Source organism: Phodopus roborovskii, unplaced genomic scaffold, assembly GCF_943737965.1.
Source record: "Phodopus roborovskii unplaced genomic scaffold, PHOROB, whole genome shotgun sequence".
In the NCBI taxonomy this organism is placed as follows: Eukaryota; Metazoa; Chordata; class Mammalia; order Rodentia; family Cricetidae; genus Phodopus; species Phodopus roborovskii.
The window spans coordinates 9,776,322-9,789,863 of NW_026126459.1; the positions used below are offsets into that span (position 1 = coordinate 9,776,322).

General features: G+C 48.1%; 1 protein-coding gene across 2 annotated transcripts in view; it reads left to right on the forward strand.

Moving 5' to 3' along the window:
- Window positions 1-1,207: 1,207 nt before the first annotated feature.
- The window catches only part of Ppara (peroxisome proliferator activated receptor alpha), a 67,412-nt gene continuing 55,077 nt past the window's right edge, over window positions 1,208-13,542 (forward strand). The window contains exons 1-2 of one of the 2 annotated variants that reach the window (XM_051189561.1): window positions 1,208-1,370; window positions 2,573-2,659. The gene's annotated coding sequence lies outside the window, so the exon portion shown is untranslated. Of the gene's footprint in view, window positions 1,371-2,434; window positions 2,660-13,542 lie in introns of those variants that run through there. The other variant, XM_051189559.1, reaches the window with a different exon arrangement.

Consider the following 13,542-nt stretch of genomic DNA (forward strand, 5'->3'; position numbering starts at 1 on the left):
ATCCACTCAGCCATCTCCAGGGGCCCAATTTTGAAAGCTTTGAAGCATTATACAAATAGTAGCTATTTCCTGGCCAGTGTGAGCAAGAAAAGGAGGGCTTGCCAATAGACAAGTAGAGAATGTTCTGTGGGTGTCTGGAGGGTGGAGCAAAGTTCACCACAGGTATGAGGCTAATCAGAAAGGGTGGGTTTAAAAGAAGTTCCTGAATGTGCCACTTTGGTCAGGCCCCCAATTCCCAAAGATGTGCGCTTAAATTTCCTTTGTCAGTAGGTTCTCCCTGGCGCTCATTGCCACAAATAGCATAGTGGCAGGCAGAGCGTGAGGACACAGAGAAGGGCTGGCATAGCACACATTTCGTTCCCAAAGGAGTGGCATCTTGATACGTTGGCACCCCGGGGGCAGTGTGCATTCGTGAGCAGAGATCCAGGGGCGACACAAAGCGGCTGCACTGGACCGCCCGCCCCCCCTCCCCCGGTGCGGGCAGTTGGCAGAACCCCAGTGCCTCATCTGGGTAGAATCAAACTCTCAATCCTCTAGCGTATGCAGAGGGGCCACAGCCCGGGGCTGGGCGGGAGCGGAGGGTCGGAGTGGCGGCACCTCCCCGCGACCGTCCCCAATGCCCTTCACCCTCCTAGTTCCCTGCCCTCCACACCCACACTGGCACCTCCGCCACCTGTTGCCGCGTGCCCCTGCTCGCTTTTCCTTTCTCCCCATTGCGCATCCTGGTGCCCTGAAGATCAGATCCCTCCTGCCCGCCACCCCCACGAACCCCTGGGACTCTCGGGGTGCGCTCAGCGATCTAGGCCAGGTCACCCAGAACACTCGGTGGGGAGCTGTACCCAACCCGCAGCCTTGAACTTCAATCCCCGCTGGTGCGCGGGGCTGGGAGCTGGAGCGTGCGCGCGTCGGGGTGTACCCTTTCCTCAGGGCTTTTTCGCCCGTCGGGTGACATTGGGCAGGCTATACACCTAGCCAGCCTCAGTTTACCAATGGATGCCTGGGCCCCCAGGCACTAAATGGGAGCCAGGGAGAGCTGCCCCGGGCCTCTTCGGCCCCGCCCCGCCCCGCAAAAGCCAATCAGGCGCTTTCGTCTGGGGGGTGTGTCGTCCTGAGCTGCAGCTCAGGCCTAGGGGGCGGAGTTTCCGGGGCGGTCACCTCGCCGTGGGACCCCGCAGGGGACGTCCGAGGGGCGGCGCGTGTCGTGGGGGTGCGGCTGGCACGGGTGCACAGAGGCGGTGCCCAACCGGGCCCGGGACACGGCGGCCCCACGACAGGGGTGACGGGGGCGGAGGCAGTCTCTTGCGCCCCGTCTGGCGCCGCCTCCCCGGGAGCGCTGGCCCTGCGGACCCGCAGGCGGAGCGCAGCCTCAGGTGCCCGGGGGCGGGAGGGCACGCGCGGGGGCGGGAGCCAGGCGTCCCCTGTCCCGGGACAGTGAAGTGGGTGGACAGAGAGAGGAGGGGCTCGGAGGCGCATGCGCGCGAACCAGGGGCGCGGGTCTGGAGACCCATAGGCACCGCAGAGGGCACAGGCTGGGAAAGCGTGTGACTCTAAGGGCCCGCGGGACTGTCCGCTACTTCGAATCCTCGCAAGCGCCGAGCGCCGGCTGTGAACTTTGGTGTTCGCAGCTGGCAGTGGGGCTGGGGGCTTTGCGGAGTCCTTGAATTGGAGCGACGCTGGGTCCTCTGGTTGTCCCCTGGAGGGGAGGGCCCACGGGCGGGGACATCGGGGCGCGCCCTTCCCACGACGCGGTTCTTTTGGGCGTCACCCACCGGGGGGGTGTTTCCTGAGACCCTCAGGGATCTCAGAGGCGAGGTAACCTGAGGACCGGACAGACTGATACTGGGATCACTGAGCCCGGCCACTCCTGTGGATCTGGAGAAAACGTCTGTGGGTTCGTGTCACCAGCAGCCGACCCTCTTTGAGCACCAGTTCCCACATTTTGCCTGACTGTAGTAGGGAGATGTGGGGCAGGCCCGAACAGTAGGTTAGAGACTGCCAAAGCCACCCTGTCTCTGCCTCTTCAGAGTCCAGTACCACAGCGGTCCTGGGTGGGACAACTTAAATCTCCTTTGCACCTCTTGGCTGTGTGGCCAGCCTGCTTGGGGTGAGGGGAGCAGGGAGTGCCAATGTGCTAATTGGAAGCGTGACTCTGCCCCAGTGCCCACTCCAAGGAGCCTGGAACAACTGCACCCCTCCTTCCTTTTTCTGAACCTTTTTTTTTTTTTTTTTTTTTTTTTTTTTAGGAAAGCAGGTGTTTCTCTGAAGTTAAGATCCTTTCTAAGAAACCTATGGGGTGATAATGTTTTACTTAGTCTTTGAGGGGCACTATTGGGGTTGCTCGCCTACTGCCTACCACAACCCCAGCCCACTCCCTTCTCCTAAGGAAACCAGAACAGCACAGCCCCTCCTCTCCAGGCACTTCTTGTGGGAGGAACTCAGAACTTTCTTGGCGACCCTGGAACACTGTAGTGCTTGCAGGCGGCAGGGTCACAGTGACTTTCCCAAGGTGGTGGAGAGTTGGGGGGCATCCAGAGAACATATCGTAACTGATTCCTTCCTTAACGTTCTACAGCCAAGGCTGGAGTTCAAGGCCCCATCTTCTCTGTGGAACTGACTTTTGCATCAAGTCAAGCTCAGGAACAAGACGTTGTCATCACAGGTAAAGAGGGTTCATGGAGCTTCCAGACTGGAATGTTGTAAATGCTGCTTTTGGTTGTACTTCAGACTAGCAGGGGTTCGGGTAGGTTGTTTTGTGGTATAATAGTAATGCATTTTCGGAGCTTGGAAAGCCAGGCAACTGGATAAAACCATGTTTCGTTTCTGAGTGGCTCTGTTTCCTGGCAATGTCATTTCTTTATGGAAGGCTGTTTTGGTGCTATTTAAAAGGAGGGGGTATTGCTTTAGGAATGTCTTACTGACTGGTTATAAACTGACTAGTAAGACTGGCCTGCTGTCTTCTAGCTGTTTTGAGATAAATTTGACTACGTGGTAGGTAAGTCTCTCATCATCAGGCATGGCAGGGATGGCCCCAAGAAACAGTAGATGAGCATTTCTTATCAGGCATATAAAAATCCAGAGACAATGGGCTAGGTGATAAATGAAATGACAGTAGAAAGCAAAGTGTTTCTTTTCCCACATCTTAAACACCTATGGAAACACTCCAGAGTCACAGTTTTGTTAGTAAGGGCAGGATCCTGCTATGTAGTCTATGTGTGCCTGGGTCTAGCTATGTAGCAGAGGCTACCCTTGAATTCTTTATATTCCTGCCTTGGTCTCCTATATACTGAAAGCTAAAGTCATTCTTTTTAACTTAATGTTTGTCAAGCCTATAAACAGAGACCTAAAAAGTAAGTGTGTGTGTGTGTGTGTGTGTGTGTGTGTGTGTGTGTGTGTGTTTAAAGGGTGGAAAGAGAATGAGAGAAAACATCTTTCTTATACATAGCCTTTTTATAATTTGCTTTATTAACTGTTGGGTTGAGGAAAAAATACTTTCATGTGAATAAAATGTATTTTTGTTTCATTTAAAGTGTCTGTATAATGTCTCACTAGATTTAGATACAGTATTTAGCCAGTGTGTGTGTGTGTGTGTGTGTGTGTGTGTGTGTATAATTCATTCATTTGATTCATGCTTCCTGTGTAGCTGATGGGGGCTACTGTGTTGTTCATGAACAAGATGGCCATGGACTTGCTAATGAAACTGATTTTCATTTGGAATATAAGGAACATGGCCTCTGTAGCTGTAGCTCAGTTGATGTAGTGCTTGCCTAGCATGCACAAGACTCTTGTTCTGATCCTTAGTATCACATAAGCAGATGTGGTGGTACATGCTTGCAACCCCAGCATTGAGGAGCTAGAGGCAGGAGAATTAAAAGTTTATGGTAAGTTCAAGGCTAGCCTGGGCTACACGGAACCTTGTCTCAAAAACAAAGTCAGACATGGTGACACATTTCTTTAATCCCTGTACTCAAGAGGTAAAGGCAGGAGGATTTCTGTAAGATCAAGACCAGCTTGAGCTACACACAGACTTTCAGACCAACCAGTGCTGCACAGTAAGACCCTCTCTTTAAAAAATAAAATGAGCCAACAATAACAACAACGTTAACAAGCAGATAAACAAAAAAAGAAACGTGTAACTATCATTGTAAAGGTTAAAAGATAAAGAAACTGGAATGTGCATAGAGACCCCTGTGCATTTTTTTAAAAAAAATGTTATGATTATTTGTGGTTTAACAATATTGTTTGAAAATATTTTATTAGACATCGATTGAAATGTTTCTTTTGACATAAATGCATTTTAACTATGATGAATCACCTTCCCCCTGTTTGCTCATGTAGCCTCTGTGTTGGATGGTGATGTCCTTGGTGACTGATGTTTGTCCTAACTTTGTGACATTGCTGCTAAAGCTGTGGCCTGTTGAATTTCTACTTTTGGTGGCAAAAGGGAGAGGGTCTCTTTTTTTTTTTGGTTTTGGCAGCATGATGGGCACTGTTTTAAAAGATATAGTTTCACTGGGAGTAGTGGTACACACCTGTAATTCCAGCACATGGGAGGCATTGGCAGACAGACCTCTGTAAGCTCCAGGGCCTGGTCTACATGGTGAGTTTCAGACTAACCAGGGCTACACAGAGAGACTCTGACTCAAAAGTAAATAAGCAAACAAATAAATAAGCTATAGTATCTGTGTATGGGACAAACATTTGCTGTCTGTGGCTTTAACATTTTTAATGTACAGAATAAGCCAGATCATCTAGGGCCAGGGGCTTAGAGAAAATTAGGCACAGAATTTAAATCACCAACTTGGTGATAAGAGGGTTTTTGTTATTGTTTTGGGGTTTTGTGAGGTTTCTGTTTTTGTTTTGGTTGTTGGTCATCAAGTCCAGGGGTGCAAGTTTACAGCACATCTATGCTGGGTTTTCAGTAGGAGCTTCCTGAGAGAATCCCATCCTGTTTAATAGAGCTTGCTTCTCCCTTGAGAGCATTTCTGTTTTGTGTGTGCATCAGGCTTTTAGTGGAAGTCAATACCGTGCCTGTGGCTTTCTAGACTATTCCAGACTATGGACTTACTTGTTCTTCGAAGGTGTGTGTGTGTGTGTGTGTGTGTGTGTGTGTGTGTATGTGTACACATGTGCAAATGCACGTGTTTCATCTGTGTAGCCTTCAGTGGCTGAGCATCAAAGGGTGCTGACTGTTATGTCCTGGAAGTGTATGCATGTCACATGGTGAAGTCCTTGATCTTGGGTGAAGTCTTCCTAGTTGAGCTAGCTGGTTTGGGGCCTGCCCAGTGGAAAGAGAGGGGCACTGGAGAGTTGGCATTGGAGAGGCACCTGGATTTTGCGGGAAAGATGTGATGTCATTCATTATGATATTTGGGTCCCCACCTCTCTCTCAGCTGCCACCTGCTAGGCCACAGACTCCTCTGTCCACCTCCCTAGGCTGCAGTTTCTCAACAGAAAATGCATTTCTTCTCTAGATCACTTTGAAGGGTGTGACATTGAGAAACAGCAGACAAAAACAAATGTGCCCATTCAAGTAGCTGTCAGGGCAGCTCAGGCTCTGAGCCACCTGTGTTGCTCACCTATCCCAAGCCAATTCGTTGCTGTCATAGCCTGTTGACCTCTCAGAGCTTTTGGGAAAGAAGCTTTCTCACAGCTCTCCCAAACTGTCTCATCAGGTTTCAGTTTGAAACAGATAAAGGAGAGGGCAGAGGGCTCTACCAGTAAACACCAGTATCATAAGTAGTTCCTGTTAGTTTAGAATGTGACAAACAAGTCCAGCATGTGTCCTCACTCCAGTACATCTCCAGTAGGCTGTGTGTGTCCCAGGATAGCTGAGTGTGGTCCATTGAGTTTGTATGTATCAGTGCAATGTCAAGAGGTTAGATGATGCCTGTTAGACTGTACCATACTGGGGGACCTACTAAAAGACAGCCTCCTGCATCTTACTGGTACTCATGTCTAGGTGTTGCCTGGCAACATGGTTCTGGAGAGTCTGCCACTCCCACTGAGTCTGGATCATATCTGGGGGTATGGTGTTGGGTCTGTTCACTGTTGACCCTCTAGCATCATATATTTTGTAGGAACTTATAGAATCTCATTGAATATGTAAATTGGCAGAATTGAAATCAGGAAGAACTCACCACCATATACCCTTGTGCATAGGAGCACTTATTTGGAAGGGCAGGAATCTTTGAGCTGGCAAGTGCTACACCCTCATCTCCACAGTAGGGTACTTCTTGGCAGTTGACAGCTCCCCTTATGCCCAGGATGCTGTTCCTGTAACAGTGGGATTAAGATATGGCGGTTGCAGTAAAAACAGTGTGCTTGTAATTGTCACAGGATTTAGAAGACAATGTGTGTGAAATAGACTTTTTTTTTTTAAACACTATGAAGCCTGAAGATCTGTTTAAATCAAATGCTTTTTCTCCCCTATAAGACCATGGACTCAAATGCCAAATACCTGACTGAGAAAGAAATGTGGTTAAAGTATTGTGAGTTGGGACATGTAGCATTAATTTAAAATTTTTTAATATATGAGTGTTTTCTGTGCATGTATGTCTTTGCACCACATGCATGCCTGGTACCCATGGAGGCCAGAAAAGAGCATTGGATCTTCTGGAACTAGGGTTACAGATGGTTTTGAACTGCATGTGGGTGCTGGGAATCAAACCTAAGTCCTCTGGAAGAGCAGCCAGTGCTTTAACCACCAAGCCATCTCCCAAGCCTTGAAGTGTATGTCTTCAGTGGACTAAGGGTCTTGCATGGGATGCATGGTCTTAGGAGAATTTGAAGAAATCAAATGTCTCTGTGGGTAGCACCCTTCAGGCTGCTTTTATTCTGCTGGATTTTAAGAGCTTTGGAAATACAAAATGGAATGAGAATTTCTAATTGACACTTTCTGTTTGGGGGACATGAGAAAGCCTTGAAAAACGTGACTCTGAATCTTAAGCGTCAGGAGTAGAACACAGAGTGGCTGATTGTCCCAAAGGTCATGAAACTTGTGAACAATTTGAGATTAGGGTAAGGTCAAGAGTGAGGGGCCCCCAGGCTCTCCACAGCCATTTGTAACTGAACAAGTCTGCTGTTATGTGATAACTACTCTGAGGTGACAAGAAACACGTATGAGGGGGTGAAAACCAGCAATTAGAGGTAGATGGGTGGATGTACCGGAGACATTAGCTGCCAGCTGTCTGTGAGCATTCGCATTTGCAGTGAAACAAGACGGCTTGTAAAATGCAAGATTAAGTTATGCAGCAGGAGACAAATCTTGATGGCTCAAAAGCAGGTGTTTCTGTAAAGGCAGATGGTTTTCACTGGAAGAAGTTGTAGCTTTTCTGATCAGTCAAGTGATATCTAATGGTTTGCCAACACCAGAGCCATTCTCCTCTGTTTAGAATCATGAGCCTAACCATTCTGCTGCATTCCAGTCTCCACTCACAAATCAGCCTGCTTTATGGCGTAGTTTGGTAGCCAGAGAAGGCGTTTATTCACCATCCACTCACTTCCTATTCCTGTGCATCAAGAAGGATGCTATAAAGAAAAACCTGCTCTGGGTTTGAACTTTGAACTTTGGCTTCAGTAGGGTCATGTCAGAGTAGGTGAAAGTTATGGCGATGGAAATCAGCTGGGCAGTATGTGGTTGCAGTGTCCTTGCATTTTGCTCAGGTTTTATAATTGTCTCGTTTTTCACTTTGAAAAATACTTCAGATGTCACCAGAGGCAGGCAGGGGAAGCTGGGCTCAGCTTTCCTGCCTGCTGCTTTGTAAGCAGGAGCCTAAAGTACTTGAAACTTCAGAGTGTGACTTCCATGATCTCGCCTTCAAAAAAGGCACTTTGTCCAATGTGTTTTCCATTAGGAAAGACATTCCATTGCTGTTGTTTTTGAAATCATAAAAACAAGCCTGACCTGCTGTACTCAGTATGTAGTATTGACATAGAAAAGTCACTTAAAAAAAAAAAAGTTCAGGTGTGCACAACACAGAAAGTGATGTGTGAGGAAGGAGGCTTGAAAAGTAAGCATGCGGCAAGGAAAGAGGTCTTAGTGTCTAAACGTGCCCTGAGCCAAAGCTCTTTGAAATACAGAGTTGGGAGGGCTCATGTGACAAGTGCTGGTCATCAATGTGGAATGAAGCCATGTATGGTGGCACATGCCTATAATTTGTACTTGGGAATCTAAGGCAGAAAGTAGCCACAAGTTCTAGAATAGCTTGGGCTACATCATGCCTGGTGCCTTTATCTGAAGCAGAGAGGATTTGAGATGCATGAAGGCATTAATGACAAAAGTGTGAACATTCAAAAGCAGCATGGGATGGGCAGAGGGCACCCACCCTTGCCACTGAACCTGGAACCCTGATGGAACCATGAGAGAGGAATGGGGAGTGTGCATCTAGGCTGGTATGCGGAGGCCAACAGGAAAGTTGCAGTTCTCAGCAGAGAGGCCATCAGTGTTGAGGGAGGACATCTCAGGTGGACACTCCCAACTAGGAGCAGTAAGTGCGCCCTGCAGGGTCCCAGGATTGTATGTAGAGAGCTAGAGAGCAGGCTGGGAACTTAGCAAGATTCAGAAGGAAGAGAGATGTGTGAGCGGCTTCCTTTTACTCTAGAGACAAAACATTATTGGCTTTTCCCTTGCCCTGTTCTCTACTTGGATGAATCTAATAAAGGTGGCTTTTAGTGTCTAGGGCAGAAGTCTAATGAAGGTGAATGTTTAACTACATTCAAGGGCAGCTGATAATCTCAAAAGCAATAGAGGCAAGGCTTAGAGAAACAGGAGCCTGAATGAAGACTTCAGCCAGGACTTCCTTGACTAAGAAAGCACAGCCCTACAATGAACTGTAACCCTTTAGAGAAATGAACAAATATAGAAGGGGCTTTTGTGGTGAGAGAAAGTATTTTTAGTATTCTAGTAGGTTGTTTGTGTGTGTGTGTGTGTGTTTTTTGTGTGTGTGTGTGTGTGTGTGTGTTTGATTTGTTTTTTGTTTTTTTGAGATAGGATTTCTCTGTATTGCTTTGGAGACTGTCCTGGAACTAGCCCTGTAGACCAGGCTGACCTTGAACTCACAGAGATCTGCCTGCCTCTGCCTGCCTCCCAAGTGCTGGGACTAGAGGCGTGAGTCACCAACTCCCAGCTTCTAGTAGCTATTTTAAATATGCTACCTGGCCATGTTTGAAAGGAAGTTTAGTGGAGACTCTAAGAATTAGGCCTCAGATAAGGAAGTAATTGAAAACTAGACTTCAAGAGATGGCAATGTACATTGTAGCATAAAATGAACACATCAACACTCCACTTATTTTGAGAGCTTTGTATTTAGACACATGAAGCCTTGTACTCACTCACACTCCACTCACAGCTTGGTAGCAGTAGGTGCACTCTCTGTCTGAGATTTCTTCAAGGTTGCATCCAATGCCACTTCCTTCCTGAAGTCTTCATGATTCTCCCCAAAATAGGGTGCAAGTGTGTGTATGGTGTATGTTTGTATGAATGCACATACATGTGCATATGGAAGCCAGAGTTCAGTTCCTACTGTCTTCTATTGCTTACCATCTTACATCTTTTCTTTCGAAGGATGTATTTCGCTTTTAATTGTGGTGTGTGTAGGTGTGTGTGTGTGTGTGTGTGTGTGTTCACGCACACACGAGCCATCTTTGTGTAGGTATGTCCAGAGGCACTGAATTCTCTGGAGCTGGAGTTATGGGCAGTTTCAAGCTGACATGGGTGTTGGGAAACTCTAAACTACCCAGTCATCTCTCTAGCTCTGTTTACCTTACTTTTGAGGCCAGGTTTCTCTTTGAACCCAGAGCTTATTGATTTGGTGAGGGTGACTGACCAATGAGCTTTAGGAATCCACCTGCCTCTGCCCCTCCAGTGCTGTGCTGCAGACACATGCCTCTGTGCCTAAATTCTATGTGTGTCCAGAGCTAGGCTCCAGATTCCAGTCCTCATTCCTGTGTGGCAGGCACTTTATTGCCAGAGCCTTCTCCCCAGCTTTTGCCCATCACATACCCAGAGACAATTTGAATCTCTGCTTCTACTCATCTTGCCTTCTCTTGGAGTCTGCTAGCTACTTTTTCCTAGGCTCATTTATTTATTCAACAGATATTTATTGCATCCCTGTGAGTACCAGACTCCGTCCTGAGTGCGGTGCAAGCAGTGAGAAACCCAGGGACCGCCCTTCCTTTTCATAGACTCATTTTTGTAGTCCCTCTTCCAGGCTTCAAGGAGGGGCAGATGGGTAATGAAGCATGGCCTGTGGTGTGGAAGGACCCTACATAGAGGTCCAGTGGTTCTCCAATGGTGCATGCACAGGGCTTCACAGGGACTGAAACTTGCATCCCAGGAGCATGTTTGTTCTAAGAATTTGAAATTTCCTTTTGCTAAAGGAAAGAAGCTGAAGGAAAACTAAGACTCACTAAAATTCATGAATCTGAAGAACCCTTCCAGTTCTTTTCATTGTGATCTTGCGGCTTTAAGTGCTGAGTTAAACTCCTCTTGACCCACATCGGCCAGCGGGATCTAATCTTAGGTGATTATTAACTCTAATCAGGAATCTAATGACCGATATTCAGGAAGCATTGCCCATTTAATCACCACACCTGCCTGTCCCCTTCCTGTCGCAAATGGGTCCAGCAGCATCGGAGCAGTGACCTTCTTCATCTAGCCAGCCGGTCAATGGTTTCGTGAGATGGAGCCTGGGAGGGTAAGAGCAGGCTTCTGGGTGCAGCGGGCACCATGCCATTCAGCTGGGTTGGTCTGCATGAGATAAATTGTTCTCTAGATAAATGTCTCTCATCCAGGCCTGTTTGCTAGAAGGATCTAAAATGAGTGTGAGCCCAGTCCACTCTTTGATTTGCTTGGTGGGTTTGAGGGGTGAGGAAGACACCTGAAGGTCATGAGATCATTAGGTCAGATGGGAGCAGAGTTGGTCCCTGATGTTTCTGGACTGGGCACCCCGGCTGACCTTGCTTGTGCGCGGGAACCCAGGTAGTGAGATGGCTTTGAGGGTTTTAGTTTTTCTTTTAAAATCAGGTTGTTTACATTACTGTATGTCCTTGGGAGGCACTGGCAGGCAGATCTCTGAGTTCGAGGCCAGCCTAGTTACAGAATGAGTTCAGGAACAGCAAGGATTGTTACACAGAGAAACCCTGTCTCAAACAAAAAACAAACAAACTGAACACACACACACACACACACAAACCAAAAAACCTGTATATCATTTACATACAGTGAAGTCTGTCTGTCCTCAGTCTATAGTTCTTCAAGGTTTGAGAAAACTATCAGATCCCTGTTTTCTTGCTAGACGTCACCTAAGGTTTGTTAGTTGTTCCTAGTTATCTGTTCTCAGTGTCCCTCTGTTGTCACTACACCAACCCCTCTCACTTTGTGCGTGCTCTCTCTCTCTCGCTCTCTCTCGCTCTCTTGCTCTCTCTCGCGCTCTCTCTCACTCTCTCTCGCTCTCTCTCTCGCTCTCTCTCTCTCTCTTGCTCTCTCTCGCTCTCTCTCCCGCTCTCTCTCTCGCTCGCTCTCTCTCTCTTGCTCTCTCTCTCTCTTGCTCTCTCTCTCTCTCTTGCTCTCTCTCTCTCTCTTGCTCTCTCTCGCTCTCTCTCTCTTGCTCTCTCTCGCTCTCTCTCTCACTCTCTCTCGCTCTCTCTCGCTCTCTCGCGCTCTCTTGCTCTCTCTCTCGCTCTCTCTCTCGCTCTCTCTCGCTCTCTCTCTCTCGCTCTCTCTCGCTCTCTCTCACTCTCGCTCTCTCTCGCTCTCTCTCGCTCTCTCTCTCACTCTCTCTCGCTCTCTCTCTCGCTCTCTCTCACTCTCGCTCTCTCTCGCTCTCTCTCGCTCTCTCTCGCTCTCTCTCTCGCTCTCTCTCGCTCTCTCTCTCGCTCTCTCTCGCTCTCTCTCTCTGCTTTCTCTCTCGCTCTCTCTCGCTCTCTCTCGCTCTCTCTCGCTCTCTCTCTCGCTCTCTCTCTCGCTCTCTCTCGCTCTCTCTCTCTCGCTCTCTCTCGCTCTCTCTCGCTCTCTCTCGCTCTCTCTCTCTCCTCTCTCTCGCTCTCTCTCTCTCCTCTCTCTCGCTCTCTCTCACTCTCTCTCTTGCTCGCTCTCTCTCGCTCTCTCTCTCCTCTCTCTCGCTCTCTCTGTCTCGCTCTCTCTCTCGCTCTCTCTCTCTCGCTCTCTCTCGCTCTCTCTCTGCCTGGCACCCCTCTGCCTTCACCTCACCCGCCTCTTCTATAGCATTTTTTTATTGCAGCCAGCAGAAGTCTGAGTTTCCCACCTTGAGAGCTCAGGTGGGCGCCTTGGTCCCACCCTAGGTATCAAGATGGCCTACCATCAAAGTCTCTGTAGTACTCTGCTACAAAGCTAGAACTAAGAGCCAAAATCTGCAGACTCGAAGGATGGGTATTTCTCCTGGTTTTAGAGGCAGAAGTCTGTATCAGCTGGCAGAGCTGCATGGCTGTTGAAGGTTCTGGGCAGAGCCCATCCTTGTCTTTCTAGTGTCTATGCTGGCCACAGCCCTTGTGCTCCATAGCCCTTTAGTGTGACCCTGCTGTATTTGCTTTTGCTTCACATATTTCTCATATCTGTCTGTGGTCACATTTCTGCTTTGATGCTGTTGAGTATGTTCACGCGTGTGCACAATCATGTGTGAGGATACATGTGTGGAGGTCAGAGAACAACTTTCTGGAAATCAAATCTGGCCTTTCACTTCATGGAGACAGGATTTCCCTTGTCAGGGCCTCTATGCCCTATACCCCAAACTATCTGGCTTGAATGCTACCCAAGGTCTCTAGTCTCTACCTCCTTCATCATAGGAATGCTAGCATTAATGACATGCCACACTGCATCCGGATTTTTCTGTGGATTCTAGAATTGCATTTTGGGTCATCAGGCATTTACAGCTAGCCTGTCTGTCTACCTGCTGAGTTGTCTCCTCAGACACATTTCCCCTTTTTGATGAAGATGCCTATCACTTTGCCACAGGTCTAACCTATACCACTGTGAACTCATTTTGACTTTATTATTGGTGACTCATTTGCAAATAACCTCTATCTTGAGGTATGATGAGTGGAAATAGGACATTCTATGAGGAGCACAGATAAACTGATCACAAGACCTCCTGAGCTCACTGCAGAGCCCTTTGCCATGTGAAAGAACAAGCTTCGAAGCCTGGCCTCAGGATGCAGACAGCGATGGAGCCATCATTCTGTGCTCACTCACAGCTCCTGCCTTCAAGCCCACAGTGTGTTGACAGCAGACCTTCACTCAGGCAAGGCAAGAGAGTTTTATCTAGTCACAAAGATAATGTATGGAACTAAAAGTCGTCATGTAGGCGACATGAGACTCAGGAAGGCAGATACGCGTGTGTCCCTTAGGGTCTGGACTTAACATACATAGATACATACGTGACATGGAAGTTAGAAGGGTCTCTGAGGGAGAGGGTGAGGTTGAAAGGAGTGAGGAAAAGCAGGGGAAACTAATGGGAGGGCTAAAAAGACAAAGTAGCCCAGGTTTCCCTTCGGGATTTAAACACATACGTGACATGAAACAGGAAG